The sequence below is a fragment of the Leucoraja erinacea genome, chromosome 15 (assembly GCF_028641065.1).
Source record: "Leucoraja erinacea ecotype New England chromosome 15, Leri_hhj_1, whole genome shotgun sequence".
Classification (NCBI taxonomy): Eukaryota; Metazoa; Chordata; class Chondrichthyes; order Rajiformes; family Rajidae; genus Leucoraja; species Leucoraja erinaceus.
Genome location: NC_073391.1, coordinates 4,815,294 through 4,833,482, shown reverse-complemented (window position 1 = coordinate 4,833,482; position 18,189 = coordinate 4,815,294). Strand labels below are relative to the sequence as shown.

Sequence of the window (18,189 nt, the reverse complement as noted above, 5' to 3'; positions counted from 1 at the left end):
CGCAAGATTATCTAGAATATACCCCGCTGTTAAAGACACCTGCAACAGATGCAATCAATCCCCTGCCAACCATAGTCATATGTTTTGGTCTTGCCCTAAGCTAGCAACCTTTTGGAGGAGTGCTTTCGACGTGCTAAGCAGAGCCTATGGCCAGACTATTCCTCCAAACCCACTGTCAGCTATTTTTGGTATTCCTCCCAACACCAACCTCTCTGTTGCGTTGAAGCGGGTCCTGGCTTTTACAACCTTGTTAGCCCGGAGACTGATTTTGCTTAACTGGAGGCTTACCTGTCCCCCGACACACGCCCGCTGGATCAAGGAGGTGCTCTACAACTTAAAGCTTGAAAAACTTAGGTTCTCTCTCAAAGGCTCTACCAAGACATTCCTAGATACATGGAACCCTTTCCTGGAACTTGTTAACTCTCTTAACTTGTTTCCGGACTCGGAAGAGGACTGAGTGCCCTCTATCACTGCTCTGTCTTATTGCAGCTGCTATCCCCTCAACACCTCCCCCCCCCGCCCCCCCCCCCCTCCCCACAGTTTTTTTGTGTTTTTCATGTTGTTTACCTTATCGTATTTGTGCGGATGTGTACGTATGTGAGTGTTAAAGGGTAAGGGTAAAGGGTCCATACTGTTATACAATTATGTCCTGACTATCATTGTCTGTTATCATTGTATGTATGCAAATTGCTGTTAAATTCAAAATTCAAATAAAAAGATTTAAATTAAAAGAAAGCCAACACAACCCTGCATACCAGACATTTAGAATGGTGAGAACAAAGGGAAGAGTTTTAGTATAATACTAGACCACGTGGGACCCATTGGGTCCCGTCCCCTCAACGCGCAGTTGCGGGGTGGGGGGGATGGCGGCCTGCGGCGTCACACACACACACTAACCATCCCCCACACACACTAACCCCTCCCCTTGATATTATATTAATATTACTCATTTGCACCTTTTCCACATCCCCCGCCCTATCCACTCATGCTTAGCCCCCAACTGTGCAGGCGCGGTTAGAGGGAGAGGGAAGGCGTAGAGAGGGAGAGGGTGAGGGGGGTAGAGAGGGAGGGTAAAGGGAGGGGGAGGGGGTAGAGATTGAGGGGTAGAGGGGCGCGCGGTGTCACAGGGGAGGGCTGGTCCCCAAACGCAAGGCTCACCCATAGATCCCAATACTCACCACTCCCGGGAGAAGGAGGGGGTAGAAAGGGAGAGGGGGACAGAGAGGGAGGGGGGCAGAGATGGAGGGGGAGCAGAGAGGGAAGGGGGCAGAGAAGGAGGTGGGGGCAGAGAGTGGGGAGGCAGAGAGGGAGGGGGTAGAAAGGAAGGGGGGATGCTAGAGAGGGGAGGGGTAGAAAGGGAGAGGGAGGGGGGGGTAGAGAGAGGGGGGTAGAGAGGGAGAGGAGTGGGTAAGAAGAAGGGGGGGGGTAGAGAGGGAGGGGTTAGAGAGGGGAGGGGGGTAGAGAGAGGGGGGAAGGAGGGAGGGGGTAGGGGTAGAGAGGGCAGGGGGGATAACTTGTTCTATTTGCTCTTATTTGATTGTGCACGCAAGGTTGATTGCATTCGTGGAAACACATGAAGGTTGCAATCTCCCACCTGTCCCATCGAGATCCATTGTGATTGGACGTCTGTGAGATAGCACTGTGACATCATCAATGGAAAGTGCTGCAAGAGTCTCCCACTGAAAAGCAGTTAATTTTTTGAAATAAACGATTAAAACTTTAAAAATATTGGAAATGATAGCACACTCCTTCGTCTCTTGTATGAAACTTCATAAATTTTGGAAATAAATCTTTGAAGTCTTCTCAAAGCTATTTAAAATAAAATTGGACCCTAATACAGAAATGATTATTTTCGGAACAATGGAAGCCCGCTATGAGCTAACTTCATTTCAAAATTGTTTCCTTAACTATGGTTTGATAATAGCAAAAATACTTATACTCAAATTTTGGAAAAATGCACCCACCCCAACGCTGAAAATGTGGATCACAAGCATGTCTGAAATGTTACATCTCGAAGATATGAGATTCGTTCTAGCAGGAAAATCAGAACAATTCTTAAGGATATGGTCTCCTTTCATCGATTTATTACAAGTATAATATGGTGCAACATAACTCTGGTAATTAACCGTTTAAGAAATGGGTGAGGGGTGTGGAAAGATATGAAATAGGTATATCCCTTTTCTTTTCTGTTCGTTTTTTTCTTTTCTTTTTTTTTCTTCTCTTCACACTTTTTTTTCAATTTCTTTTTTTTTGCTCTTCCTTTCAGGTCTTTTCTTTTTTTCTACATCTCTTTGGGCTCTTTCTCTCTATCTATTCACAAATTACCAATTGTTAACTTCTGGGGCCTACACATCACTACTTCTTTTTTCTTCTTCTTTTCTTGCATTTATTATTTTTATATTGTTAAATTTAAAACAAGAAGTTGTACACAAAATGTATTATGTTATATGCCATGGTTTATACGACTGTACATAGCTTCTAATAAAAATATTTTAAAAAAAACAACAACAAAAAAGCGGGAAATATAGGTTGGAACGCGCAGGGCCGGATTTAGTGAAGAGCTATTCCACTTGTGAGGCCCCTCCCAATCCCCCACCCCCACGACGAGAGGAAGAAGGTAGAGTCCACCAGATTGACACTGATGTGCGAACGTGGCCAATGAGATAAGGGCTGGAAAGCTGCGATTTTTATTTATTGCCAGTGCTAGTGTCGAGTTATCGGCCTAAAACACTATTATTCTGAAATGGAGGGAAAGGAAAATTACTGCAGTGTTGCTTAGAGACATATGTAAGAAAGGCCATTTCCATGTCAAAAATATTATACACCAGGCCCGTATGAAGCTTTTCATAAAGGGTGGGATGGCATGGCAGGATTACAAAAATGTTATGTCAAATAAATGCACACAGCGCATATCACAAGTGCGAAGCTCAAAGATCCTTGCAGCCGGAGTCCAGGGCCTGCTTAAGGGCCCTGGAAGCTCTGGGGTTTTAGATGCTCTCTGGTGCATACTGAGCCTTATTTTGGAGCATTTTTGCCTCAGATTTATGACCAATTTTGAAATGGGATGATTGGGGTCATTGTTGATTATATTTTTTTTAATCAAGAATTGAAGCTTCTTTGAAGTTTTAATAATCAAGTTGTACTGTAAAATATTATGTAAAATGTTATAAAGGAGCATGCAAACACTACAAATAAAATACCGTAAGTTTTTGCAGTAAATAAAACCTTTTTTTAGAAAATGGTTTGTGTGTGATTTGATTGCCTGTTACTGTTCGACTGTGTTAGTGTGTGCACATTAAAAATATAATGCAAACTATGTCACAAACCATGGAATATGTATTTTTCAGTATTGTTATCAAGGAAAAGAAAGCAGTTCCAATTGTTTGATATTATTCATATGGAGGAAAAAATATAATTGCGCTAAAACCTACCTTAATTTTGCAATCTCACTAAAGATAATCCCCCTTTCCCTCTCCCCCCTCGCACTCCCTTCACCTCTCTCCCTCCCCATCTCTCTCTCCCTCCTGCTGCCAATCCCCCTCCCCCCCAGCCCGGAGAAACGGGCACTCCCGCAACGTAATATTCCACTACTTACCTGGAGTAGACAAGAGGCATCAAGGTGATTGTGTGGAGTGCAAATGGAGATCTGAACCCGCCCGGGCCCACTGCGCACGCGCGGAGAGACAGCGTCATTTTGCGTTGTTACTGCGTCACCAGCTTCCCCCCAACTGCGCAGGCGCGGATAGTCGCAATTTTTTTCCCCAAAACTTTCAGCGGGCCGGAACCAGAATTTCGGGTAATTTCCGTCAAAGTGGAAATCCCTCTGGATTTTATTTACTCTGGGGAAAAAATACCTTGGTCGGAGGCCCCCTAGAGTTTGAGGCCCTAGGCTTCAGCCTATGAATCCTATAGGTAAATCCGGCCCTGCCGAGGCCCTAATCTCGAGACCCTAAGCTGAAGATCTCGAGACCCTAAGCTTAAGCTTGTGAAGCTTATACGTCAATCCGGCCCTGGGATGGGAAGATGTTTATCCAGTCCAGGGAAAAATGTCAGTAGCATGTGTGAAAATGGGAAGGTTGTCGCCAAGCGTTTTGTAAGAAGATACAAATTATAGAGATTAAAAGAAAGCCGACACAACCCAAATTTAGAATGGTGAGAACAAAGGGAAGACTTTAGTATATACTAGACTAAGTGGGACCCATTGGGCCCCAGCGTCACCCAGGAGGGCTGGTCCCCCAACACAATATTCCACCTCTCCACCAATTCCAATAATGGTGGCCAGGGGGGGGCGTGCGTTCTGGAGCGCTTGCATGGGTGTTGTGGACTGAAGGGACTGGTTTGAAGAGAGCTAGTATGGACATTGTGGGCCGAATGGAATATGGGCTGGCGGCTCAGTCACTCAAGCCTGTTGTGCTGGCGGCTCAAGTCACTCAAGCCTGTTGTGCTGGCGGCTCACTCACTCACGGCTCGTGGGCTGGCAGTTCCTGGCTATTCCTTGAAATTCAATTTCAAGCAGGGTGCAAGGCCACCAAATTCAAGTGCAGTTTCATACCATTTCAAGCAGGGTGCAAGGCCACTAAAGACAGCGAGTCGTGACCTCTCCCTCCTCCATCTTGCAGAGACTGAGCCACGCCCACACTTCTGGGTTTTATAGTCCCTCTCCCTTCCCACCAGAAGGGGCGTGGCCTTCATGGCATGATTGACAGGAGAGACAATCTCAACATTTTTCAAACACTAATAACTCTTTTATTTTTCATCAATGGGAAAAATCCTCGGCACCTGATGAGCGGAGGGAGACTCTGAGTAAGATGGCCAAAAATCGCAGCCGTACATCGTAGCGTTTTTCCTAAATTTAATATACAGTGCAAACAGGAAGTGGTCAAGATTAGACTTTTAATTATATAGAAGGCAAGGCAACTTTAATTAGGCAAGGCAACTTTAATTTGGCAAGGCAACTTTAATTGGGCAAGGCAACTTTAATTGGGCAAGGCAACTTTAATTGGGCAAGGCAACTTTAATTGGGCAAGGCAACTTTAATTAGGCAAGGCAACTTTAATTAGGCAACAAACCTTTAGCATTTCAAAACCAAAGTCAACACAGCTTCAGCATTTCCAAAGCAAAGGCAACACAGCTTCAGCATTTCCAAACCAATGGCAACACAGCGTTAGCATTTCCAAACCAAAGGCAACACAGCTTTAGCATTTCTAAACCAAAGGCAACACAGCTTTAGCATTTCCAAACAAAAGGCAACACAGCTTTAGCATTTCCAAAATATATTTTCAAGCCACATTAAGGGCACTGGCAGGTCAGTAAAACCACTCACAGTTTAATTGACATGTGTTCAGTGTTATTTACAGCTCAGACTGAGAGACGTGACCCTCTTGCTCCCCCATCGTGCAGAGATCGGGTTTTATAGTCCCTCCGGAAGGGGCGTGGCCTTCAGGAGAGAGAATCTCAACATTTTTTAAACACTAATAACTCTTTTATTTTTCATCGATGAGAAAAATCCTCTTGTCCTGCGCAGCGGAGGGGGACTCTGAGTAAGATGGCCAAAAATCACAGCCGTAAGTGGCAGCCTTTTTTCTAAAATGCTCTCCTCAAAGTCCTCAATGACCTCCTCACCTCTGCTGACACTGGTTCCCTCAACATCCTCATCCTCCTCGACCTGAGCGCAGCCTTCGATACAGTGAACCATAACATCCTGCTCACCAGACTCAAAGACCTCGGCATTGAAGGCTCTGCATTCAGCTGGCTCCGTTCCTCCCTTTCCAACAGATCCCACTTCATCTCTCTCCACAACCACACCTCTGCTACAGCCACAGTCACTCAAGGCGTTCCCCAAGGCTCCGTACTCGGCCCCCTCCTCTTCATCATCTACATCCTCCCCCTTGGTCAGATACTCCGCCACTTCAACCTTGACTTCCACTGTTACGCCAATGACACCCAGATCTACCTCGGCACCAAATCCCCTCACAACCCCCCCCCCCTCTCTCCCATATCAACTCGTTTGTCAGCTATAAAAACCTGGATGCAACATAACTTCCTCAAAATCAACAGCGATAAGACAGAATTCCTCCTCATAGGCTCCAAAGCCACACTTAGCAAAATCAATAACCCCACTCTCACCATCGACGGCACCACTATCTCCCCATCTCCCAAGGCCTGCAACCTTGGCGTGATCTTTGATTCCACCCTCCCTTGAGCCTCACATCCGCCATGTCATTAAAACCTCCTTTCATCTCCACAACATCGCCAAATTTAGACCCTCTCTCACACCTCCCGCTGCTGAAAGACTCATCCATGCCTTCATCTCCTCCCGACTGGACTATTGCAACTCACTTCTCCTTGGCATCAGCTCCACCTACATCAACCGACTCCAACTGGTCCAGAACGCAGCCGCCCGACTCATCACCCACACCAAATCCTGGCATCACTATCACTCCAGTCCACAAACAACTTCACTGGCTTCCCTTCTCCCACCGGATCACCTACAAAATCCTGATCCTCACCTACAAAGTCCTCCACCATCTGGCCCCCCCATATCTCACTGACCTCCTCTCCCCCTACCAACCCTCACGGTCCCTCAGATCCACATCAGCCGGTCTCCTCTCCATCCACAAGTCCAACCTCCGCAGTTTTGGGGACAGAGCCTTCTCCAGGGCAGCTCCCAGGCTCTGGAACTCCCTCCCCCAACTGATCCGCAATTCCGTGTCCCTCACCATCTTCCAGTCCCGCCTCAAGACCCATCTCTTCACCTCTGCCTATCCTTAGCCCCACGTCCCCCTCTCTTTTCATCTGTGCATGAATTGCCTCATATTGTGTTTTGAATTGTATTCTGTCTTTACTTTGTGTACTAGTCATGTCTCTACTATTTATTTAATGTTTTTCCTCTACCTGCTAAATTTTTGTAAGGTGTCCTTGAGACTCTTGAAAGGTGCCCATAAATAAAATTTATTTTATTATTATTATTATTAAAATCAATATACAGAACAACAGGAAGTGGTCAAGATCAGACTTTTAGTAATATAGACATTAGAGCAAGTGGGACCCGTTGGGTCCCGGCCCCCAATGCGTGGTTGGGGGGGGGGGGGGGGGGGGGGGGCAGAGAGAGGTCAGAGAGAGAGAGAGAGACCACAGAGAGATGAGAGAGAGAGAGAAGAGAGAATTCAGAGAGATTTTAGGGCAGAGACCCGGGCAGAGACAGAGAGGCAGAGAGAGAGAGAGAGGGCAGAGACAGAGAGGGCAGAGACAGAGAGGGCAGAGACAGAGAGGGCAGAGAGAGAGAGAGGGCAGAGAGGGCAGAGACAGAGAGGGCAGAGACAGAGAGGGCAGAGACAGAGAGGGGCAGAGACAGAGAGGGCAGAGACAGAGAGGGCAGAGACAGAGAGGGCAGAGACAGAGAGGGCAGAGACAGAGAGGGCAGAGACAGAGAGGGAGAGAGAGAGAGAGAGGGAGAGAGAGAGGGGGAGAGAGAGAGGGCAGAGAGAGAGGGGAGAAGAGAGAGGGGGCAGAGACAGAGAGAGAGGGCAGAGACAGAGAGGGCAGAGACAGAGAGAGGGAGAAGAGCAGAGAGAGAGAGGGCAGAGAGAGAGGGCAGAGAAAGGGCAGAGAAAGGGCGGAGAGAGGGCAGAGAAAGGGCAGAGAGAGAGGGCAGAGACAGAGAGAGGGCTGACAGAGAGGGGGCAGAGACAGAGTGAGGGCGGCAAAGACAGAGAGAGAGGGGCAGAGGGAGAGGCAGAGAGGGCAGACTGAGGCAGAGTCAGAGAGAGAGAGGAGGGAGAGAGAGAGGGGGCAGAGAAGGAGGGGGCAGAGAGGGAGGAGGCAGAGAGGGAGATGGCAGAGAGGGAGATGAGAAGAGAGAGAGGGGGCAGAGAAGGAGGGGACAGAGAGGGAGGAGGGGCAGAGAGGGAGTAGCCACGGAGAGGGAGAGAGGGCCAGAGAGGGAGGAAGAAGAGAGGGAGAGGGCAGAGAGGGAGGGGAGGCAGAGAGACAGGGAGAGGGCAGAGACAGGGAGAGGGCAGAGACAGGGAGAGGGCAGAGACAGGGTGAGGGCAGACCCAGGAGGGCTGGTTCCCAAATGCAACACTCCACCACTCACCCATAGGTCCCAATACTCGCTACTCCCTGGAGAGGGAGGGGGGCAGAGAGAGGGAGGGGGGGCAGAGAAGGAGGGCGGGGGCAGAGATGGAGATGGGGCAGTGGGGGGGGGGGGGGCAGAGGTAGGGGGGGCAGAGAGGGAGGGAGGGCAAAAAAGGGAGGGGGGCAGAGAGGGAGGGGGCAGGGGGGGGAGGGGGGCGAGAGGGAGGGGGCAGAGCTTGGAGGGGGGGACAGAGAGGGAGGGGGGAGAGGAGAGGGGGGAGAGAGAGGCCGGGGAGAGAGAGGGGAGAGAGAGAGGAGGGGAGAGAGGAGGGGGAGAGAGGAGGGGGAGGAGGAGAGAGGAGGGGGAGAGGAGGAGGGGGGGGGAGGGAGGAGGGGGGTGGGAAGGGGGACGGAGAGAGGAGAAGGAGAGGAGAGAGAGAGGACAGAGACAGAGGGCAGAGACAGAGAGGGCAGAGACAGAGAGAAAGGGCATAGACAGAGAGAAGGCAGAGATGGGGAGAGGGGGCACAAACGGGGAGAGAGGACAGAGACGGGGAGAGAGGGCAGAGACAGGGAGAGAGGGCAGAGACAGGGAGAGAGGGCAGAGACAGGGAGTGGGCAAAGACAGGGAGAGGACAGACAGGGAGAGGGGAGAGACAGGGAGAGGGCTGGTTCCCGGACGCAATACTCCACCACTCACCCATAGGTCCCAATACCACGCCCTAGAGAGGGAGGGGGCAGAGAGGGAAGGAGGGGGCAGAGAGGGAGGGGAGGGATGCAGAGAGGGAGGGCAGAGAGAGAGAGAGGACAGAGAGAGAGAGAGAGAGGGCAGAGATAGAGAGAGAGAGAGATGGCAGAGACAGAGAGAGTGGGCAGGGGCAGAGAGGGCAGAAACAGAGGGAGAGGGCAGCGGACGGACGTGGACTCAAGGGAGGCCGCGGGCGGGCATCGACCCAAGCAGCAGCCTCTCCACCAGACGCCGACCCGAGGAAGCGAACCGAGCAAAGCGGCCGGCAGGCGGGCGTCGACCAAAGGACTGCGAGTTTGGCCATTTCAGTCTCCAGTGGCGTCTTTTGAATAACGGGGGTGGGGGAGGGAGGGGTCAGGGAGGTGACGTCACTCGCAGCATGTGGAAGACGGCGCGGAGCAGACCCATTGTGACCTCATCAGCGAGAGCTTCTCATTTAAATTGAAAGTTTTTTGATATTTTTTAACATTTTCAGTAATAAGTCGAGAAATAAAGCATGACATTTTCAGAAGGGGTTTTGGACTCGACGGGAAAAATGTCAACCGGAATATATAAATATTTTATCGTTACCGCATAGATTTTTCGCGAAGATGTAATAACACACAAACACACAAATTCAAGACCAGAGTATTAATAGTTACTAGACCAAGTGTGACCCGTTGGGTCCCGTCCCCTCAACGCTGGGTTGCGGTGTCACAAACATACCAACCCCCCCCCCCCCCCTCACACACACACACACAATAACCACCCCCCTTGATATTATATTAATATTATTCATTCGCTCCTTTTACTCCATCCCCGCCCTATCCACATGCATAGCTCCCAACTCGCAGGCGCGTCTAGAGGGGGAGAGGTAGGGGGGTAGAGAGAGGGCAGAGGAGGGGGGGGGGGAAGAGAGGGAGAGGGGGGGTGGAAGAGAGGCTGGGGGGAGAGAGGCAGGGGGGAAGAGAGGCCGGGGGGAAGAGAGGGCTGGGGGGAGGGAGAGGAGCCGACCGAGGAACCGAGAGAGAAAGAGATCCCTGAGAGAAAGCGACCCCGAGAGAAATCAACCCCCGAGCGCCATTTGAATAACGGGGGGAGGTGGTAGAGGTGGGGGAGGGGGGAGAGGAGGGGGGGGGAGAGGGGGGGGGGAGGGGGAGAGGTGGGGGAGGTGAGCGGGTTGCATCTTTTGAATAACGGGGGGAGGAGGGAGAAATGGGAGGGAGCGCCAATTGCTGCGCGAGCAAGACGGCAGGCATGCAGTTCCATTGTGATGTCATCAGCCAAAGACAGATATATGTTTAAAAGGTATACCTTTACGGATTAGAATTGCAACCCCTCTAGACTTATGAGAGAATGGGGAGTGATACGTTTTGGCAATCCATTTTGCTTTCAATCTATGTTGCACTTCATTTTTAAGGTGAGTTTCTTGAAGAAATCTTATATCTGCTTTGAGTGATTTTAAATGTGCTAATACTTTACCTCTCTTGATTGGTTCATTAATTCCCTTAACATTCCAACTACAAAATGTAATTCCTTCACCCCCAATTTTCATATTAACATCTTGCATCTTATGGGTAGGGTGGTCTATAAAAGAGCAGATGGTTCGACACACTAAACCCAAGATTCCATCCGAACACAAGATAGATGAATTTTAGATCTAATAAGTCTTCCTCTCAGACATATTTCCTTAAATAAAACTTATAATTCAATTCAATATTAAAGTTATAATTAAGTAAAAAATAAAGGAAGTAAAAAAATTAATGATTAGTAGAGTGCATTGAAAATTTCAATAAAAACAATTTATGGGGGAGGTGAAAAAACAGTTTTAGGTCCGAAGGATTTGTAATCCAGTAATGAAAAATTATTATTCTCCTGAAAAAATATTTATCAAATATTAGTCAAATGTAAAAAACACAAATTTTTATTAATAAAGTACCTAAATCAAACCTTATTTAGTTCATATTTTTAACTAATTATAAGTAAATCTAATTAATAATAATTAGTAATAATTAGTGGTAATTAGCTTATAAATATAAAGGTTGTATGTCAATAGCAAGAAAACTTGCTCAACTATCATTATCTGCTTTCATTAGTCCTTAAGTATAACAATGTAAAGTTCCATTTGTTCTCTGCAAAATGATAACATCATATGAATATTGTTCAATCATCAGTCGGATTCTCAATGCCCTGGACGAACTCCAAAGCTTCCTTGTAATCGGTGAAGATATGTTCCTTCTTCTTGTAGGTGACTCTCAGTATTGCAGGATACATCAGTCCATATCTCAGGTTTCCTATCTTCTTAAGGATCCCTCTTGTCTCAGTAAAAAGTGCTCTCCTCCTGGCGACCTCTACAGGATAATCTCTAAATATACTAATCTTGTCTCCTTCAAATAGGAGATTTCAGTTGCCAGCGATTTTTTTCATAATATCATCCATACCATTGCACCTTCACTACCAGTTGTCTTAGGGGGGCGCTCGCACTCGGGCGACGTCTCAGTGCTCTGTGTGCCCAACCTAGTAGAGGCTTTTGATCTAAATTTAAGACTTTTTAAAATAAGTCTGCAGCATAATCATGGAGGTCTTTATTTCCCTCTTTGCCTTCTTGCACACCAACAATTCTTAAACTCTGGCGTCCCTGACATCCCTCCAAGTCAATACATTTTTCAGTTATTTTATTCAATAAATCTGCTAAATGCTTGTTCTCGGAGAGAAGTATTTTTGTAGTTTCAGGACTTGTTTCGGCAATTGACTAATTCAGTTATGGCTGCAGTTTGTTGATTTACTGTATTAATGATGAGATCCAACCTAGAGTTAAAGTTGGATTCCATCAAATTAATTTTCTCATTTACCTCTTCGATTTGTTGATTAAGATTTTCAGATATTTCTTCCTTCCAGGTAGACAGTTCTTCATGAACAGAAGCAGTGATTTCTTCTTTAAAGCTTAAAATTTATCTTTAATTTCTTCTTAAAAAATTTTCAGTTCTTCTTTAAAGTTCATTTCTTCTTTAAAGTTTTTCAGTTCTTCTCTTATACTTGCAGTTTCTTTTGAGATAAAAATACGAAGTTCCTCCATTTCAGTTTTTTTTGGACTTTGTCTTCTGGACCTTTGAAACATCCTCCTGGGACGACGTTAAAATTGAGCCCGAGGCTCCAGTCGGGCCTACTTCTTCCACCGGTGGTTTAGTCTTACCGGGTCTCTTTGTCTGTCTCTTTGGGGGAGTATGTTGCAAAAACATTGAATCACCGGAGTCACGGTCTGATGACGTCACTCACTCAATACAAGCTGCCAGTGCGTTCTCTACAGGTCAGTCCCGTTTTTTTCTCCCGTTTTTAGTCGGGTTTTAGCGTGGAGCTAGCTGGCGCATGCCTCTACTCCACCATAGCACCACCGGAAGTCCTTAAACTTTAAAAAAAAATGCAATTGCACTTGCTAGATAGCAGAACTCAGTGTACTGTGACTTAAAAACAAATGCATTTGCACTTGTTAGGGCTAACAGGACTCAGTGTACTTGATTAGCAACAATGTTGCGAGCAGGGCTGCAGCCCCATTGTGACGTCACAGCTGTAAGCACAGGGAATCAGCAATTGGTTTTTTCTAAGTTTTTTGAGATTTTTCAACATTTTCATTAATAACCCTAGAAATAAAGCATTACATTTTAAGATAAGGCAATTTTTGACTTTATAGGAACAATTTCTACCAGAATATGTAAACATTTTACCATTAGCACATCATTTTTCCGAGAAGATGCGATTACACACAAACACACAGATCCAAGATCAGAGTTTTATAGTTATATACTCCACCAAGTGGGACCCGTTGGGTCCGTCACACAGGAGGCCTGGTCCCCCAACGTAATTCGTTCCCCAACGCAATATTCCACCACTCACCCATAGCCCCTACGGGAGGCCTGATCCCTCAACGCAACCCGTTCCCCAACGTAATATTCTACCAATAGCCTGAAGAAGGGTTTTGGCCCGAAACGTTGCCTATTTCCTTCGCTCCATAGATGCTGCTGCACCCGCTGAGTTTCTCCAGCTTTTTTGTGTACCTTCGTAATATTCTACCACTTACCCATAGCCGACAACTGCGCAGGGGCTGCTCATTTCGCCTTATTCACCCTCCCTCATTTTAAAACTTTAAAAAAATGCAATTACACTTGCTAGCTAGCAGAACTCAGTGTACTGTGACTTTAAAAAAAAAGCATTTCCACTTGCTTGGGCTAGCAGGACTCAGTGTACTTGGATAGCAACAATGTTGCAAGCAGGGCTACAATCCCATTGTGAGGTCACAGCTGTTATGCACAGGGAATAAGCAGTTATTTTTCTCCAAGTTTTTGAGATTTTTGAACATTTTGATTAATAACTCGAGAAATAATGCATGAAATGTTGAGATAAGGCGATTTTGGACTCCACATGATTATCTCTATCGGAATATGTACAAATGTTACTGTTAGCACGTCCTTTTTTCAAGAAGATGTGATTACACACAAACACACACACACATCTAAGATCAAAGTTTTATAGTTATGTACAAGACCAAGTGGGACCTGTTGGGTCCCATCCCCTCAACGCGCGGTTTGCGGGGGGGGGGGCGGCCTGCGGCGTCATACACACACTAACCACCCCCCTTGATATTATATTAATATTATTCTTTCGCTCCTTTGGACCCCATCCCTGCCCTATCCACTCACGGGAGGGGAGGGAGAGGGGGGTGGGAGGGGAGAGAGAGGGGAAGAGAGGGAGCAGGGTCGGAGAGGGAGGGAGCAGAGGGGGAGGGGGGAGAGAGAGAGGGGAGAGAAGGGAGAGAGGAGGGGAGAGAGGAGGGAGAGAGGAGGAGGAGGGGGAAAGGGGAGGGGGGAGAGGGGGGGGGGGGGGGGGGGTGGGAGGAGGGAGAGGGGGGGGTTCAGGAGAGGGGGAAAGGGGGGCATAGAGGGAGGCGGAGAGGAGGAGGGGGGAGAGGAGGAGGGGGGAAAGGTGGAGGGGGAGGAGAGGAGTGGGAGAGGAGGAGGGGAGGAGAGGAGGAGGGGAGCGGGGTGAGCGGCCGGGCAGTGAGGGACTGGGCGACGCCACTCGCAACGCGTGAACACAGCATGCAGACCCATTGTGACATCATCACGTCATCACCGAAAGACACCCGGTTACGTTTTTTCAGATTTTTGAACATTTTGATTAAAAACTTGAGAAATGTAAAAATATGTAAAAATTCCACCGTTAACGCGTCTTTTTTTTGCTAAGATGTGATTACACACAAACACACACATTCAAGATCAGAGTTTTATAGTTATACTAGACTAAGTGGGACCCGTTCACATGGGAGGGCTGGTCCCGCAACGCAATATTCCACCTCTCCATCAATTCCAGTATTCGTGGCCAGTGGGGGGGGGGGGGCCTTACTGAAGCGCTAGTATGGGTGTGGGTCGAAAGGACTGGTTTCTAGAGGGCTAGTATAGAGTGTGGGCCGAATGGATTATTGGGCTGGCAGCTCTGTCACTCAGGCCTGGTGGGCTGGCAGCACAGTCACTCAGGCCTGGTGGGCTGGCAGCTCAGTCACTCAGGCCTGGTGGGCTGGCAGCTCATTCACTCAGAAACTGCCAGAAATTCTGCCCAAAACAAGTGAGAGACTCAGTGAGAAAGAAGGGGGAGAGGGTGGAGAATCAATTTTAGACATTTTTCATCTTTTTCTGCAGATCACAGCAATGAAGATGGAAAGTCTATCCTGGCCTGGTTCTCACAGGGAGCCAGTGAAGGGAGGGAGAAAAATACTGGAGTGAGGTTTAATACTTGCAGGGGGAATACTTACTGGTGGACCGAATGCACTCCTTCTGGGCTAGTACAGGCCTGATGGGCCGTAGGGACTATTAAATAAAATTCTGAGTTAAATCTCAGTAAAAGGTACTTTTTCTGGACTTTTTCAGGCCTGGCTCACTGTATTTTCATTTCGCTTCCATTGCCATTGCAGTTTCAAGCACAGAGCAGGCCGAACAGCTGATTACATTTTCATTTCACTTCCCTCGCCATTGCAGTTTCAAGCACAGGGCAGGCCAAAAAACTCATTTCATTTTCATTAAGGGCTAACAAATAATTTATTGCAAGTACATTGAGGGCTCACAGTTCAGTTGCTTCGCAGCTTAGAATAAGAGTCGCAGCCACACCCTCACGATCTCGCAGAGTGACTGAGTCATGTCCAGGCATCCAGGGTTTTATAGTCCTGCCCCCCCCCCGGAAGGGGCATTACTTTTATCGCGGTGATTGACAGGTGAGTGGATCTCAAGGTTTTTTAAACACTCATAACTTTTTTATTTTTCATCGGTGGGAAAAATCCTCGGGGCCTGCTCAGCAGAGGAGGTCTGTGAGTAAGATGGCCAAAAATTATAACGATATATATGGTAGCGTTTTTTCTAAAATCAATATACAGCGCAGGCAGGAAGTGGTCAAGATGACACTTTTAATTATATAGATGGCTGGATGGGTATATGATAAAACCATATAAAACCATATAACAATTACAGCATGGAAACAGGCCATCTCGACCCTTCTAGTCCGTGCCGAACACGTATTCTCCCCTAGTCCCATATACCTGCGCTCAGACCATAACCCTCCATTAGAATAGAATAGAATAGTTAGAATAGTTTCTTTATTGTCATTGTAACATGGGCCATGTACAACGAAATTTAAAATGTCAGCCAGTCAGTGCAGCATTCAAACATTTCTAAAGCTAACGAAACATCCACGGTAAAATAATAAAGATAAGCAAATAAATAAAAATCACAGACAAAGCACGCATACACACCCAACCCTCCATCCTTCTGTCGATTTCACCGTTACCACAGTCCCTTAGTCTGTATCGCCCCTGCGTTCCTTGGCGGCCACATTTAGTACTTTTATAGCAGTGGGGTAAAAACTGTTTTTTAGTCTATTTGTCCTTGTCCTTGTGGATCTGTACCGTCTGCCTGACGGCAACAGTTCAAACAGGGAGTGTCCGGGGTGGGGGGGGGAGATGTCCTTTATTATATTCTGGGTTTTTTTTTATTGCAGCGGGAAATGTGTAGGTCCTCCAAGGTAAGGACAGGGCAGCCGACAATCCTCTGGGGGTTGTCAATGGCCCCTCTGGAGCGCTTTCCTCTGAGCCGCTGTGCAGCTGGTGTACCAAACGCATACACAGTATGTTAGTATGCTCTCAATGGAGCACCGATAGAAGGACAGCAGCAGCCTCGGAGTGATGTTGTTCTTCCTGAGCACCCTCAGGAAGTGCAGTCTCTGCTGGACCTTTTTCAGCAGCGCAGTGGTGTTCACGTTCCACGTCAGGTCCTCCTCAATGTGGATTCCCAGGAAGCGGAAATCCGCCACCCTCTCTACACAGTCCCCTCTGATGGTCAGTGGTACCATGTCCGTTTTGTTTTTCCTGAAGTCTATTATTACCTCCTTCGTCTTTGAGGTGTTGAGGAGCAGGTTATTTTCTTCGCACCACACTGTCAGCTGCTCCACCTCATCCCGGTAGGCGTACTCGTCCCCCGCGGAGATGAGTCCCACCACTGTAGTGTCATCCGCAAATTTGACAATGGTGTTGCTGTGGTGGGCGGGGGTGCAGTCATGCGTGTAGATGGTGTAGAGCAGGGGGCTCAGTACGCAGCCCTGTGGAGAGCCGCTACTGAGGCTGAGGGCCGTGGATGTGTGATGGCCCACTCTGACTCTCTGGCTGCGACCCGCCAGGAAGCTATTTATCCACGTACAGGTGGAGTGTGGAAGTCCCAAGTCCCCCAGTTTGTCCACCAGTTTGTGGGGAAGGATAGTATTAAAAGCAGAGCTGTAGTCCACAAAGAGCATCCGCACGTAGCTCCCCCGCTGCTCCAGGTGAGACAGTGCAGCATGGAGAGCTGTGGCTACAGCGTCCTCTGTGGATCTATTCGCTCTGTACGCAAACTGGTGGGGGTCAAAGCTTCGGGGCAGAAGTGATGTGATGTGACCCCGGACCAGTTTTTCAAAACACTTCATCACCACTGGTGTGAGTGCGACTGGCCGGTAGTCGTTGAGGCTGGAGATGTTGGTTTTTTTGGGCAAGGGGACTATGGTGGAGGACTTCAGACAGGGTGGGACAGTGGACTGGGCCAGAGACTGGTTAAAGATCCTCGTCCAGACTCCAGCCAGCTGGTCTGCGCAGTCCTTCAACACGCGTCCAGATCATTATGATATGATAGATGTTTAGTTTATATATCTGGGATACAGCAATGACTGCCCTCTACCACAGCAAAATAATGAAGGGACTATTTAGGATAATGTGCTCACAATTATCAGATGATCAATAACCTAAGAGTGCTGGTAATATTCCATCTGTAAAGTTGGTAAAATTCAAACTTCACCTGTCCCAAAAGGGAAAATTTAATAAATGTTGACTGAAATATAAACTAAAAAATTCCACGATTGTAATACGAGGTGAAAAAGAGTAACCATTTGGAAATGCTTTGGCCACGTGTCTCATGAGATTTCTTGATGTACCTCACTGGCCTATTTCACCAACATCAGGTGCTGAAAACTAATCAAAATCCTGATCTGTGTTCTGTGATCTAAAATTGTGCAGATACAGGTACACAACCTTTTATCCGAAATTCCGGAAACCGAAAAGCTCCGAAAACCGGACATTTTTTCCAGGATGTCGTCTGCACACCAAAGCTCGCGTTTGACGCCAAACGTGACCCGAAACGACCCACGGTCAACCCAGGTCTGTACTACTGTACTACTATAGCTACTTAAACATCTGTAAATAATTGCTTAAATATTAGTCAGTTAATTTGTAGGTCTTTTATGTGGGGGGGGCTTTAATTCTTAGTCCCCTACCTGGTCGGAGAGGCAGCATCCCTCCAAGCAGCTTCTTTGCCCCGTCCTCGCGACCTACCATCGAAAATGGAGCGCCGGCTGGAGCTCCGACCCCGGCGTACACTCGATCCCTGGCTCTGCGGTGCTCCAAATCCAGCGGCGCCCGCAGCCGGACGCCCGCAGCCCCAGCTCCGCGATGTTGGGAGTCGGCGGCCACAGCGCTCCGGAGCTTACCACACGGCGATCCGGTAAGGCATTGCCCGCTCCCCGCTGGTATCCCAGCGCTTCGCCGCCGCCGACTCCCAACATCGCGGAGCTGGGGCTGCGAGCATCCGGCCGCGGGCGGCGCTAGATTTGGTGCGCCACAGAGCCAGGGATCGAGTTCGCTGGGGTCGGAGCTCCAACCGGCGCGGCCAGAGGGCTACGAGTGCACGGGTCTCCGGTCTCCGGGGAGGAGGCTGCCGCTCCAGACTTTCCAAGCCGCCCGTGCTACCTCCCTCACCGAGTAACTGCCGGGATCGAGGCGCAAACTCGCGACCTTGCGGCCACGAGCTGAGCACTCTACCACT

At 48.3% G+C, this 18,189-nt stretch overlaps 1 protein-coding gene across 1 annotated transcript in view; it reads right to left on the bottom strand.

The window, feature by feature from the left end:
* LOC129704367 (protein CC2D2B-like) overlaps nucleotides 1-18,189 on the bottom strand; it is a 244,759-nt gene that overhangs the window by 190,452 nt on the left and 36,118 nt on the right. The window lies entirely within an intron of this gene.